The 14163-nt window shown below is 38.8% G+C and overlaps 1 protein-coding gene across 16 annotated transcripts in view; it reads right to left on the bottom strand.

The window, feature by feature from the left end:
- The window catches only part of PTPRM (protein tyrosine phosphatase receptor type M), a 729763-nt gene that overhangs the window by 263500 nt on the left and 452100 nt on the right, over positions 1-14163 (bottom strand). The gene's annotated exons all lie outside the window — the stretch shown is intronic.

Below are 14163 nucleotides of genomic sequence, written 5' to 3'. Positions count from 1 at the left end.
ACCTCATTTCTCTTTGGAAAATAAAATTGGCTGTGAATATCTAAGATTTTTTATATGACAAATAACACAGAATAATTCCTTGTTGGAACATACATAGAAACATATTTGATCAGTATTAAAATGTTGAACAAGTATTTTTTTGTTTACAAAAAGTAGATAAGAGGCTCTGGATTCAATCTTTTAACTTGTTAACTTGCTTGGAAAAAAAAGCACAACTATCACTACAGACAAAGAAAGGCGAGATAAATAGAAAAAAAATCAGCCAAGGAATCATATTTGCTTAACTGTTGGCATTACAATTGCATATGAAATACATAATAAAGTGAAAATCTGTTTAAAATTTTTGTAGCATATTGTTATTCGGGAAAAAGAATATACTTTCTGATGGCTAAAATACAAAAATTATTTTACATTTATTTTGTTAGTTATATTTGAAGTTTGGTAACTCTGATAACAGTGGGGAAACTGAAATCCCATTTACTAATACAAAACAGATACAAAATACTAAATAGTCTAATTGCCTAATTCTGCATAAACTTTCTGTTAATAGCGAGTGCATTCTCATAATTGTATAGTCATAATTCTGATTCATTAAAGCACTTTAGCACATGTTTAACTGCTTTGCAGAATACAGATAGACTTAAACACATGGTTCTCTTTAAACATGTGCTTAAGTGCTTTGCTGAATCAGGGCCTAGAAGATACTGCACGTCTTCCTCAAACGTAAAAGCTCATGGACATTCAAAAAGAACCGAGGAAACATTATTTCTGAATATACATGAAAACAGTGAAATCATAACATTCTTATAATTGTTCAAAACAGTGAGACAGTGCTTCTAAATTTCTCAAATGTGAAACCCATCTCTCTAAAGAGGATTTGGTTGTAACTTTATTGCTTCCCTGGGGACTAATGACTCTTGATCATTATTCATCTCCATGAGAAGGACAGTGATCATAGATTGCAGGAAGGGAGTTGGTAAGGCTAGCTAGAGTATTTTTAGGGTAACTAAAATGTAATAATTGACTGCATTTTCTTGTGTAGTTTGTATGTATTAACACATGATTTACATTTCAAGTATGTAATTGCTACAAAGCCACAACATTACATATGCTTTTGGAGGATACAGTCTCCCTGATAAATTATGATACCATATTTTGTTCTGATTATTAATAATTTTATTACTATAGCACTGAGGGGGTCTTCATAATGGACCCCATTGTTTCAGGTGCTGTCCCTGCCTCAAAGAGCTGATTACTAGTTTAAGACCAGCACTTTTTTTTTAAACTGGTCCAGCAACATTTGTATTGAACCACCAAAGGATTTCTAGTGAGAGTTGTTCACATTTTAAAATTACATGATTCTGGTTACAATCTTGCTTTTCCCTCAACTTAATTTCTGACATGATTTAGCAACTGATATGAATTTCTATAGTTAGAGATCATTGCTTTATGCTACTTGGAAGTTGGAAATTCATGCCTTATACCTTTTCAAAAGGTAAGAATCCATGGTTCTCAATGATGTCTGATATGCTGCTACTGATGGACTGCAAAGCTTTGGACCTTACACTTGTTCTGGCCCTTCAGTCTAACAGTGCTATTTCTGCAGCAGTCCAGGACCAAGAAATCCAGGACTTCGGGCCAAGATAATTTTAAATACCTGCTTGAGCTTTGCTTAAAATAAATATTCTTTTCATTTTCCACACAGAAATTATAACTGGAAATTTTAAATGTTTTAGAAACAAAATTGTCATCACATGTGTCTTTACTCTGGCAAGCTTGTATCAGTTATACTACATACACTACTCCATGTATATTACATTTTCAATGCTTTCCATCTGTTCATCTTCAGATACATTAAAGAAAGAACTAAGTTGACTGGAGCAATTTCCAACCCAAAATGTCATTTCATCCTTACACAATACAAATTAGATTTGCAAGCATCCAAACCTCAAATCTATTTGCTCTTTAATAATTTAAGAACTGAAAGGTCAAGCAGCTCTTTTCTGTTCCCCTTTATCAAAGTCCAAGTGCTAATGAAAAATATCTAAATCCTATCTGCTGCCCAGTTTCCACACACTGCTGTCTCTCTGTTGTAAATTAACACATTATAAGCACCTGGGTCAATGGCAACCTGACAAAACTTTTTGAGTAATGTATTAAATTTGTATAAATGAGATCATCTTGCTAATGAATTTTATAAATTCACCAATTACAATTATAATCCAAAACCTTTCAAAATCTTACGGTTAAAACTGCTTTCTTTTCATATGAAACAACTGAATTGCTAATGCTGAAAAGGGATCTTAAGGTTCAAGCTTAGTGAACTGAGTACGCATTGAATCAGAACTCTATTTTTCCTCTAATATATTAGTCATATTTTCCATTTGTTTAATGTTGCATTATTCCTTTTCCATTCATACAGCTACATTTTAACTCAAATACAATCTATCTACCTGTGATATGAAAATAAAACCTACACTGAAGTAGACAGTGCAAAAAATATACTAGATATTGGTATAACTAAAACGGAACTTTCTTGAGAAATGAAATTTAATTTTAAGTTTAGCTTGTGCTATGCTTTTCTACTATAAGACTCTAAGGCCTCTGTAAGTAGAATTCAAAATCTCATTTTAAGCAGAATGACACAATATTTAATCTAGAGAAGAGCATCTGATATTTTTCTTTAATTTGAGAATTCAAATGTTACGTACAATTTTGAAAAATGTGGGAAAAACAATTCTTGAAATTTTGGATTTTTTTTTAATACCCCCAAACAGGTTCCAAACTTAAACAATTAAATTAGATACATTATGGTCTTGTGTGGACTTTTGGGTATTGTATAAAATACTTATTGGTTGGATAATTTTAATTTATTTGGCTTCTCACAAATGTATTGACTTCTGGGTTGCTGCAACTAAAGTAGATACTGAAAACTTCTCCTAAATTTCTAAATGTTGCCAATGAAAAGCGAATATCAAGTATCAGAAGAAGTAAGAGAAAGAGGTTAAACACAACAACTGATATTATTGACAATATTCAGAAGAATGAATTAAAGAACTAGGGCCCCAATTCATTAAGGTACTTAAGCACATGCTTTTTTTTAAGCATGTGAGTTCATGTGCTTAAAATTAGGCATGTACTCACGTACCTTGCCGAACAGGGGCCTTAAAGCTTAGCAAGGCATAATAAATAAATCGTGATTATAAAATTATATTACAAAGTGGAAAACTTATTCTGTACTTATTCTACTCAAGAAAGCAGTGTTTATACCAGTATGAAACTACGGATCCTTAATACAAGTCTTTAAAATTTACCAGTCTAGCTTTATGTCACCTGAAAACTATGGAACTGCCCGTTCCAGTTCAGTCAAAAGTAATTACAAATTAAAAAGCGTAAGCAATTACTATTACTGAATGTCAGTTCCCAATTTCTTAACCTGCCGCAATGTTTTCAACGGGTTGAATCCATCAGATTTTTGTCTGTTTAGAAGAAAGATGTTCCTGTAATTGAAGATGTGCATATTTAAATTCCTGTCACTTTTGTCCGTATGTCTGAAGTAAAAAGAGGAATAAGATGATTTACAGAAGTTACAGGTTCCATAGGCTTTGTCATATCTCTGTGTTCATAGGATGGTTGGTTCCCCATGACAAGCAGGAGAGGGACTAAAAAATATGGTATTCAGTGCTAATCACCTGCTGAGTTTTGAACAGAATGATCCCTATAACAAAATGATGGTACAGGAAAATAGTGTTTTTTTATTTACTTGTAAAATAAGCAACTCAAACCTTCTTAGCCCCTTCTAGGCAGCCTCTCTGCAGTCATCTGCAGCAAGTCTTTCCTCATATTTGGCCAGCGCAGTTACAGGCAACGGTAGGAAAGCTGAACTGTTTTATTCAAATCTGGGAAAGACTAAATCTCCCTGTATCTTACATTGGGTGTCAGAGAGCTAATGGTATATTTCACCTACATTATAGTGTGAGGAGTCGTAGGCAGAAATACCTCAAAAGCCATAATTGAGGAGATAAAAGAAGGCTCAGTTTAGACCCTAGAGATACTGCCAAAAGTTAATTCTCAGGTGGCCTAAATATGCTATATCTTCACAGGCCCAAGTCCACCGGGGATGCATCTAATTTTTAATACAAAACCCTTAAGCCTTTTTATGACTGCCAAACTGTTTCGCATGGATAGTCTCAAAAGACTTAAAAGTAACGGTTTACAAAGGGGATTTTCTGGCAAAGGCAGATCCAAGCAAAGCTTTCCTATGCATACAAACAGGAAATCCCTAAGTTTCTCCTGTAGAGGAGGACTATATCAGTGGAAAGTAAAGTTATTTTGCCTGTGTATTGCTACAAGGGCATTCATTACAAGAGTGTGACCAATTATTCATCTCCCAAGGGCCCTGAGAGTGAAAATGCTTATTTACTTAGATGATATCTTAGTTGTAGAAGAGTCAGAAGAGCTCTGAAGACTGCATATTCTGGCCACAGTTCATCTGCCATGAATTTTAAGGTTTCTATTAAATACAGAAATATTTATATTAGTCCCTTTTCCAAGTTTAGACTTTCTAGGATTCAAAGTTGATGGCAGGATCTTGACCCTGAACAATCCCTAAGATGACACCAGTCAGCTCTGTGTTCTTGGGGAACCAGCACACAGTATCTAGCCTCTCTGACTCATGGAAGACACCCCCCTCCCCCACCAGTCTCTGCTTGAACCAAAACTAATCAGAGAAAAGGCTTGCAGAGAGCAGTGAAGGGCGTTGGGAGACATATCTAGACCCCTCCTGACAAGGGTGACAAGATTAAGAAATCCCCATTAGCATACAGAATGGAGAACAGAGACAACTCCCCTAGCCTCATCTGCATGAAAGATGGGACAGGGATTCATCTCATTAGCATACGGAATGGAGAACAGAGAACCGAACTGAACTCTGCGACCAGAAAAGCAGGGAAGCACTGCATCATGGGGGATCTCTGCTCCAGATGTTAATGAACCTACGCCTGCACACACCCAGCTCAGCAGTTATCAAATCAATTCTAGTAATGAATCCTTGATTGATATCCAAAATACTGAAGCGGCCTAATTGCATTGTGGGCTCCCTGGAAGAAAACACCACCCAGAGCCAAGAGTGATCAGCTCCTATTGTCTAGCCTAAAGAAAACCCGAGTCATCAGTTTACCCATAAACAAATCTAGTGTTCTCCCTTGAACCATTGTATTTTCTCGACAAAACCCCTTACCTATGCCCAAGTAAGTGTTCTGATGGATGGACCCAACCTCTGCATCAGTTCTACTGAGACTCGATCTCCTGACTGATCGTGCTGGGGGCTCTGCCTGTCTCCTGCACTCAGGACCCTGAGCTAACACCATCACCTGGGAACCCCGACCAGTTCATGCTTCAGGGAATGGTGAGACCCTTTTCTTTCTCTCTCTCTCTCTGTTTTCCTTTCTACCGCAGGTATTAACCTTTAATAATGTATGTTATGTTGGTTTAGGCTCTCCTTGTGTAGTTATCACTATTATCCAATAAATAAGCTGGTTGCTTCTCTCTCTGAACTTTACTCTTTTGTGTTTTTAGCTTCCCCATTCACTCTGCAGCAACACTTCTTTTACCTAAGCTAAAGATCCCTGTAGCACCCCAAAATACTGTGGGGTTTGCTCATCAAATGGGTTACTACCAGTACAATTGTAACATGAAAGTGGGGATAGAGACATGCTGAACCTGTGGCATATAAGGGTGACAGCTTGAAAGTTTTGCTTGGCCCAGCTTATTGAGCCCAGGGGCATATAAGGGCGGGGGAAGAGGGGAAGCTTGAAAGTGCTGCTTGACCCAGCCCACTGAGTCCAGGGACATAAAAGGGGTCAGCTTGAAAGTGCTGATTGACCAGGTCTGCTCAGACTTTTTGTGTGTGTGTTTGTGTGTGTGTGTAGGAACCTAGGTCCTGCAGGATAGCTCCATTGGGAGGGAACTTGCAGAAGGGAAAAGTAGAGCTCCATATGAAAACACTCGTGACACAAGCAGTACATTGATAGAATTAGCATCAGAACCACCCCCCCCCCCCAGAAAAATAACCCTAATAAATGAACATACCCCAAAGTAACAGGCAAATCTGGTAACAAATATTTCAAAAAGAAATTTGTAACAAATGAACATCAAGAAATGATGTCTGCTTCTTCTGTCTCCAGAATTAGCCCAGCTACTGAGGTCTTTGGCAGTTTAGTTCACCATCTTCTTTATGATTCTATTACAGAAACATCTCAATGAAAGAAAATGGGGAGCAAGCCATAGCCTCTTAAAGGCTGCTTGGTTACAAAGTCATGTTTAGATAGTTAATCTGTTTAAAGAAGGTAAACTAGCTATGACACCTGCCAGAAGTTTTTTAGAGAACAAACTAACAGCGCTAAGTGAACTTCTACTTGGAAAAACAGACAGATTACAGAGATCTCAGACAAAAGAATGTAGGTCAGAGAAATCTGGATGCTTTGCTTAACCAGGAAACTAATAATTCAATACATTACAAAGATAGGGACCGAGAATATGGTCACTAATGAACTTCCAGTGGGCAAAAGTCAATTGGATAAAGCATTTCTGAATCTACAGATATTCTTCACATAGAGTCAACTATGCCAGATTGGCATTGAATGTCTTTGCCAAATGTCTTTGAATGTCTTTACAAACCCCAAACTCTGAATTTCTCCCCCAAGATTCCAAGAAGAACTAATGTAAGACAGGCTTGACTAGTATTTCTGGATCCTAATGACACATTGTCCATACTATAGTTTAATTCTTCCCTATAATTCCTGACAGATGCATCCATAGTTCTGGGGAAACTAAGCATGCTGATCCACTGACAGAGATCAGGGACTCCTTAGTCTAGAACTCTTTAACAATAACGTACCTAATTGTAATAGAACTTTTGCAAAATGCAGGATTTCTATCAAAGTCCTGCTTTTAGGCTACAGTATCATAATTTATCATTCAGGTTGCTGTAGATCGCAAAACGTGTATTTGTTTGTGGGCAAATCAAACCTAGGAGGAAAAATGACAGGTTTCAGAGTAGCAGCCGTGTTAGTCTGTATTCGCAAAAAGAAAAGGAGTACTTGTGGCACCTTAGAGACTAACAAATTTATTAGAGCATAAGCTTTCGTGAGCTACAAGCTTATGCTCTAATAAATTTGTTAGTCTCTAAGGTGCCACAAGTACTCCTTTTCTTTCTAGGAGGAAAAATAATCCTTTTCATTAATTAGGCTTTTAATCACTGATTATTTAGAAAGTAGAGTGGAACCTGTTTAACATGTTAGTGGCAGAGGGCAGTTTACAAGCATTCTCAAAACATACAGTATGACACTACTCATTTTTCCTGAGGTCCCTTGAACCACAGTTGCCTCTCTTGCCAACCCAATAAAGCACAAATATGAGAATTATTTAGTAATATGTTGCTAAATCACAAAGGGGATGTGTGATGGGGTGTACAAACACCACACTGGGCTAACAAGGGGCTGAGGAGCTGCTCTGAGCTCAGCCAACCCTGCCCTTCCCCGCCACGCTTGCAAGAGATGCACACATTGGGAAGGAGGAGTTAAAAGGGAGCAGAACAGCTCACTTATGAGTAGACCAGGGAAGAGAAAGGACCTTTACCTTGCCGCTCCTGAGGAAAGGGAGGATCTCTCTCATCACCAACTGCCTGAAAGTCCCTCTCTGAGGGAAGGGAGGAGCTGCTCATGATAGACCTTGAGAGGGAGGCACAGACTTAGGCTATGTCCTCTCACATATTAACCCAGTTTATTTGCATGGATTCCCTGTGTTTTCTTTAAGGACTATCCCTGAAAGGGAGAGACTTGGAAATGATCTGACCAGAGGGCCAAGGCCCAAGAGGAAGCAGCTGCCACCCCAAGAGGGAAAGAGTTATCATGCCATTCCTGGCTGTGAAGAGGTGCCATGTGGTAAGCTGATCCCCTTCACACTTTCCTGTTACATACTGCAAACACTGGACAACAGTCAGGTGGTAGGAAGTGGCTCAGGCAGGGCAGCCTTAAGGTGCTCCTGGGTGTCAGGCCCTTTTATCACCCTCACAGGGCGGCTTTGGGCCAGAGCCCAGTGGAGTGGGAGGGCCTGGGCTCCCATACCAAACCCCTCTGCATGTCAAAGGGCCTAAGCCCCTGAGCAATGGGCATCACTCCACAAAGCACAGACAATTTCCCCTGAAGCACAGCCAAGATCTTCTGCATTTGACACAAGAGACCCACTGGTCTGCCAGGGTCTCAGAACTGGTCATCTTAAAAAAATTGACCCTGATGAAGAAAAATCTTGATGGGCGCACACAATTTTTCTATCTGAGAAAACTAAATCTCAAATACTAATTAGTTCCAAAGATGTAATATTATGGTAGTGCCCAGTGGGAATGGAGGACCTTTTTGTTACGTACTGTACAAACACAACAGAAGACAACTTGCACTCGAAGAAATGAAATGAGTAATGGAGGATAGGGTGAAAGGGATGCAAATGAATCTCTGCAATTACTACACACATTTATACACTTGGAATTATTTTCTTTTAGTTATAAAAATATGAAGTAAGTGCAAGCTAACCTCGTCTGCCCCTCAAGCCATTAACAACTGGATTATTCTCAATGCATATTGAGACAAAGGGGGGAAATTTGAGGGAGGAGATTGTAGTGGTAATTTGGGATGCTTGAAGGGAACCACACATTTTCTCCCCACAATTATATATTCATAAGAAGGACATACAAATAGTATATCTTTATTATATAGTGTTCCCACCTTCTGAGCACACATACTCTTGCTTTGTTATGGTAAAGGTAAGCTCTCTCATTCATTCATTCTTTCTTCACCTGAAGGAAGAAGATGGTGTCAAAGAATGCAGGTCACAAGGATTCAAGTTCTCTTAATCACTTTTGAGCCACTCAGATGTCCTCGACATGGCTCGTGATTTTCACACTTGCTAATGAATCCTACAGGTTTTGTTCCTTGTACCTCAATATCCCAAGTATCAGGGAAATGTGTACTTTTTGGGATAGATTTTCTGTTGCCCTGTAATGCTGACAGATCCCGTCAGCGGGCAGGATTGAACTTGGGGCCTCTGGAGCTTAGTGCATGAGCCTCTACTGCATGAGCTAAAAGCTATAAAGCTCGTAGCTAAGGCTGTAGAGCAGACTCATTAATCACTCTTTAAGTGGTTTTGGTGCCACTAGATGGGACAGAACACCACACTCAGGAGGTGTGTGGGTTACAACTGCACCATGGCATATATTTTTCAAAAGATTTTCTTGGGAAGTTTACCCAAGAACTACCCCCACAATATTACCCAGGATGACTTATTTAATACTTTCTGGGCTGCTCAATAAATATATTCATAGGGCTCCTCACATCTGCTAGTCCACCTGCTAGTCCACAAATAGTTCCCTGAGGTCTAGCTCCCTTTTAACACACACAACACCAGTCTATTTTTGCATTTGTGCTATGTATCTAAAAAAACCCACACACTTTTTCCTCTTAAGGGAGACATTAAAGTTGTTTATGATTATCAGGAACCTTAGTTTTTCAAATATGGTTTGGCACAGAAGGTATTGTAATCTCTACACATAGACAAGGGCAGAATGGAATTTTTAGTATGAGAACATTAGAACTCTTACCTGATGCTGATCTAAAGAGATAGGTGATTACTCACAAAATGAAACAATGTGGAATTACTACCTTCCAATAGAATTACTTGTTCTAAAAATCAAAGGTAAATGTCTATTTTAAGGCAATGATGAAAGTTTATGTACTATTATCTTTGCTATTCAGTTGCACACAGGTTAAGTAGGCAAGTCAGTGAGGGTTGTTTATTTAGTTTTACCTCTCTAAAGTCTTTACTCAGACTACATACAAGCTAAGAACTCAATCCCACAATGTGATGAACGCTTTACCCTCGGTCCAGCAAAGCATGTAAGCAGTTAATTTTAAGCACATGAGCAGTCCCTCTAATTTTAATGAGTGCAGGATTAAACCCTAAGTAGATCAGAGTGGGCTTTAGCTATTCAGGGCTTTCCGAAATGTACATGGTTGTGCAGGATGTAAGATTGCTCCCACTCCCTTGTGCAACCTCCCCCATCACAGCTTCAGGTGTGTGGGGGGCAGGAAGGGGTAGAAAAGAATGCTCATGGAGCCAATACTCTACAAAGCAGAGCTTTGTTGGCTGGCATGCAGGGAATGAGGGAGAAGTGGAAGTCATCTGCACCTGGTAATCTATCTATTAAACTAAATGATATGGTGTTCATCTCTATATCTGAGTTCCTCTTGAACATTATTTTTATCCTCACAAATCCCTGTGAGACAGTGAAGTATTATCTCCATTTTGTGGATGGAAACTGAGACACCAGGTAGATTAAATGACTTGCCCGAGAGTACAAAGGAAGTCTCTAGCTGAGCCAGAAAGAAAACCCAGGTCTCCTGCATCCCAGTCCAGTTCCCTATCTACTAGACCATCCATCCAACATTCAGGGGCTATAGCAGATGACTTCTCCTGGAAACAAGGCAGAAGCATGGAAGGAATTGCTGTGGAGGCACAGTTACAAACTGCCCTTATACAGCTCTGCCTAAAGGAAAGTTTACGCCTTACACCGTTATCCTGTGGGCTAGCCAGTTCGTGTACAAATATAAAAAGAGAAGAAAGTTTTATTGCAGCTATTCATTTTGGAGTGGGTACTTGTGCTGATATCAAAGAATTAAGAGTCTATTCTCAAGCACAGAACTTCTTCTGATCTGTTCTGCCAGAGACCTCTATTTTTAAATTTGATTTTTTTCAGCAATCACCTATTCATAGCAGAGATACAGATATTAGTGCCTCAGCAGACTCTCCCCTGAGCTGGGAATGTCAATTATGCCCAAAGTATGTGGTTGGTTTTATGATGAAAACCATTGATCACCAAAGTTGTTAAATTTCAGACAACAAAAATGATTCAATTTTCCCCAGTCCTGTTTCCTACTATTCATAAATAAAAAACAGTTACATTTTCAAATCCTTATTAAAAACACCTTCCCCTTCATTCTGGTTTACACCAGCTTACAGATGAACAACAGGCAGAACACTCAATGTTCAGATTTTTACATTTCTCACACTGTAGAGGTAGTTAATACAGCTTAGAAAACCTCAAATAACTTAGCGTACAAAAAGCATATGACCTAAACTAGTCCTGTTCATAAAATGTAATAATGAAAACAGATACTTGGTCTTGCACAGACAATTTTGTTAGGTGCTCCACATATTTGATATCCTAAATAGATCCACCGGGCTGAATATTCCATTTTCCTAACTTTAATTTTTCTTTGTCCTGGTTTGATCAAAATAAGGTAAGTCGTACATTGCTTGGGAACATTAGCTGGGTACTGTGAATTATTTTGTGTTCTCTCAACCATAACTCATTATAAGGAACTTGCTTGGCATCAATAAGTCACTCCTGCCTTTTTCATGAGCATGTGACACTCAGTACTCTGCTGCTAGGCTATTTAGTGATAAAATCTGATATAATAAAATATTAATTACAGCTGAAAGGTTGGGTGAGAAATATGAACTCAATTACAATCCCATATTATGAACGAAGGGCAGGGTGAAAAAAATCCTTTAGTTATGGAGGTTTTGGATAATAAAAGAACAACTTGGACATTAGAATCAGGCTAAGAGCTCCCTAAAAGGCAATCTGCTATTAATCTTCACATCAGGTATAGAATTTCAAGTAAATTATCCCTGGACGAAAGATCTTTTCTGCTGATATTTTCTTAACTAATTTAAAGATTTCTTTATCTGTACATTTAAATTTTTTCCTTCAAGTCATCGTAATTCAATAATTTAAATTATGTAACAAACACAAGGACATACCAATTATAATTAAACATCAAACATTGTACACGCTATCCAAAATGGTCATAGTAAATGAAATAAAACAAATAAAATGAGCCCAAAATAAAACTTCGTTAATCCTGTCAGCTCAGGTTGATGCTCATTGCAGAACTGAAGCAAATGTGGTTTTGCCTTCTTAAAAAGCCTGATTACTTTGAAAAATATCGATAGTGGAAAATTTTAGATTTTTTTTATTTTAACGAGAGTTTTTCTATTTCATTCACCCTTACAAATAATGTATACAACAGGGTTTGCTGGACTGATTTTGGAAGTAAGGAACTACTCAGTTCTCATCCCAGCTCTGCCACTGATTTGCTTTGCTGCCTTGGGCAAGCCCCTTTGCTTCAGTTGTCTCCTATCTATATAGCATGAATAAACTCACCCACCTACATTCGACCTTGGAGCCCTTCAATTCTAACTGTTCTACAAAAACTCCATGTCATACAATAAAATTCATCTTACAAGACAGAAAATCCCCTTAGAAGAGAAATTTAGAAGAGAAGGGCCCAGGACTGTAATTTACAAGTGTTTTGTGAAAATTAGCCTATATTTGTACAGCACATGCAAGTGATATGCATTAGTGCTCTAAATATAAATGGAGAAATTATCAGGTTTCCACAAGATATTGAAAAACCACTGTGAGGTGCTTTGTTCTTTGAACTCAGAGCTACTTCAATTGAAGTTCAGGGTGTTCCTAAATTCACACTTCACAGGATCAGGCCCTTTATTATTACTGATGGATGAGCCACAAAAGGTTCTCAGTCAGGTCTGAAGAACTAACCCCAAGTTCAGAGGTTTATAGAACTTTCAAAGTTTATCCTGACTTGTGATCTGCTCTCGTATCTTATGATCCTTACTTCCCCCTTTCTGCTAATAAAACCTACTTTGTTATTCCCTTTGTTTCCTCCTCCCAGTCTTATTTCTGTGCCCTCTTCCATGCTGTCCCCTAACACCTGGAATAATAATTAAAGATAGCCTGAAAAATTTGGACCTTCAAAGTGAGTTTTCAAACAGATGTAGCAGTATATTAATCTCCCACCTCCCCTGCAGTCCACAATGGAAAATGAATGTCTCTAATTTTCCAATCCAAAAATACAATATATGTTAATATATCTTCTAACTTGGGATCCCATGATGCAATCTGATTTATGCAGAAGGACTCTTCGGTTTGTAGAGAGAATCACTGATGTCAGTGAGATTTATGTGGGGGTACAGAATCCACTAGCATTATAAGGGCCTTAATAGAATGTGGCTAGATTATAAACTGGGGTAACTATGGGCAGAAGTTACCCAAATCAGTTCAAACAATATAACATCTAAATCCTATGCACAGTAGTGAATTTTGAGTAGGGCCTTACCAAATTCATGGTCCATTTTGTTCAATTTCACGGTCACAGGATTTTAAAAATAGAAAATTTCATGATTTCAGATATTTAAATTTGAAATTTCACGGTGTTGTAATTGTAGGGGTCCTTACCTAGAAAGGAGTTGTAAGGGGGTCGCAAGGTTATTGCGGAGGGAGGGGTTGTGGTACTGCTACCCTTACTTCTGAGTTGTTGCAGGCGGCATTGCCTTCAGAGCTGGGCAGTTGGAGAGCGGCGGCTTCTGGTTGTGAGCTCAACTTTGAAGGCAGAGCCGCTGCCAGCAGCAGTGCAGAAGCAAGGATGGCATGGTATGGTATTGCCACCCTTACTTCTGCGCGGCTGCCTGCAGAAAGGGGCCCTCAGTCATCAGCCATCACTCTCTGGTCCTCCAGCATTGAAGGCAGAAGTGCAGAATTACGGGTGGCATGATATAGCATTACCTTCCTTATTTCTGTGCTGCTGTTGGTGGGGCATTGTCTTCAGAACTGGGCACCTGGCCAACAGCCACCACTCTCTGGCCTTCCAGCACTGAAGGCAGTGAAGAAATAAGGGTGGCAATACCATGAACCCCCCAAAATAATCTTGCAACTCCTCTGCAACTCCCTTTTGGGTCAGGACCCCCAATTTGAGAAACGCCAGTCTCCCCTGTGAAATCTGTATAGTATAGGGTAAAAGCATGCAAGAGACCAGATTTCACAGTCCGTGGCGCGTTTTTCATGGCCATGAATTTGGTAGGGCCTAATCATGAAAGCCATGTGATCTTACCTACTATTGCAAACTGAAAATGTGTCACTGTGTGTGGTAAAAGTATGATTTTTCTTTTCAGAAAAATGAATACTTGACACTTCAGGGTTTTAGCAATGCTTTCAATTTCAATGAGATTTGCTGAAACTGTAGCAGT

Source organism: Dermochelys coriacea, chromosome 2 (assembly GCF_009764565.3).
Source record: "Dermochelys coriacea isolate rDerCor1 chromosome 2, rDerCor1.pri.v4, whole genome shotgun sequence".
In the NCBI taxonomy this organism is placed as follows: domain Eukaryota; kingdom Metazoa; phylum Chordata; order Testudines; family Dermochelyidae; genus Dermochelys; species Dermochelys coriacea.
The sequence above is the reverse complement of the archived record's forward strand: the minus strand, read 5'-3'. Positions and strand labels throughout refer to the sequence as shown.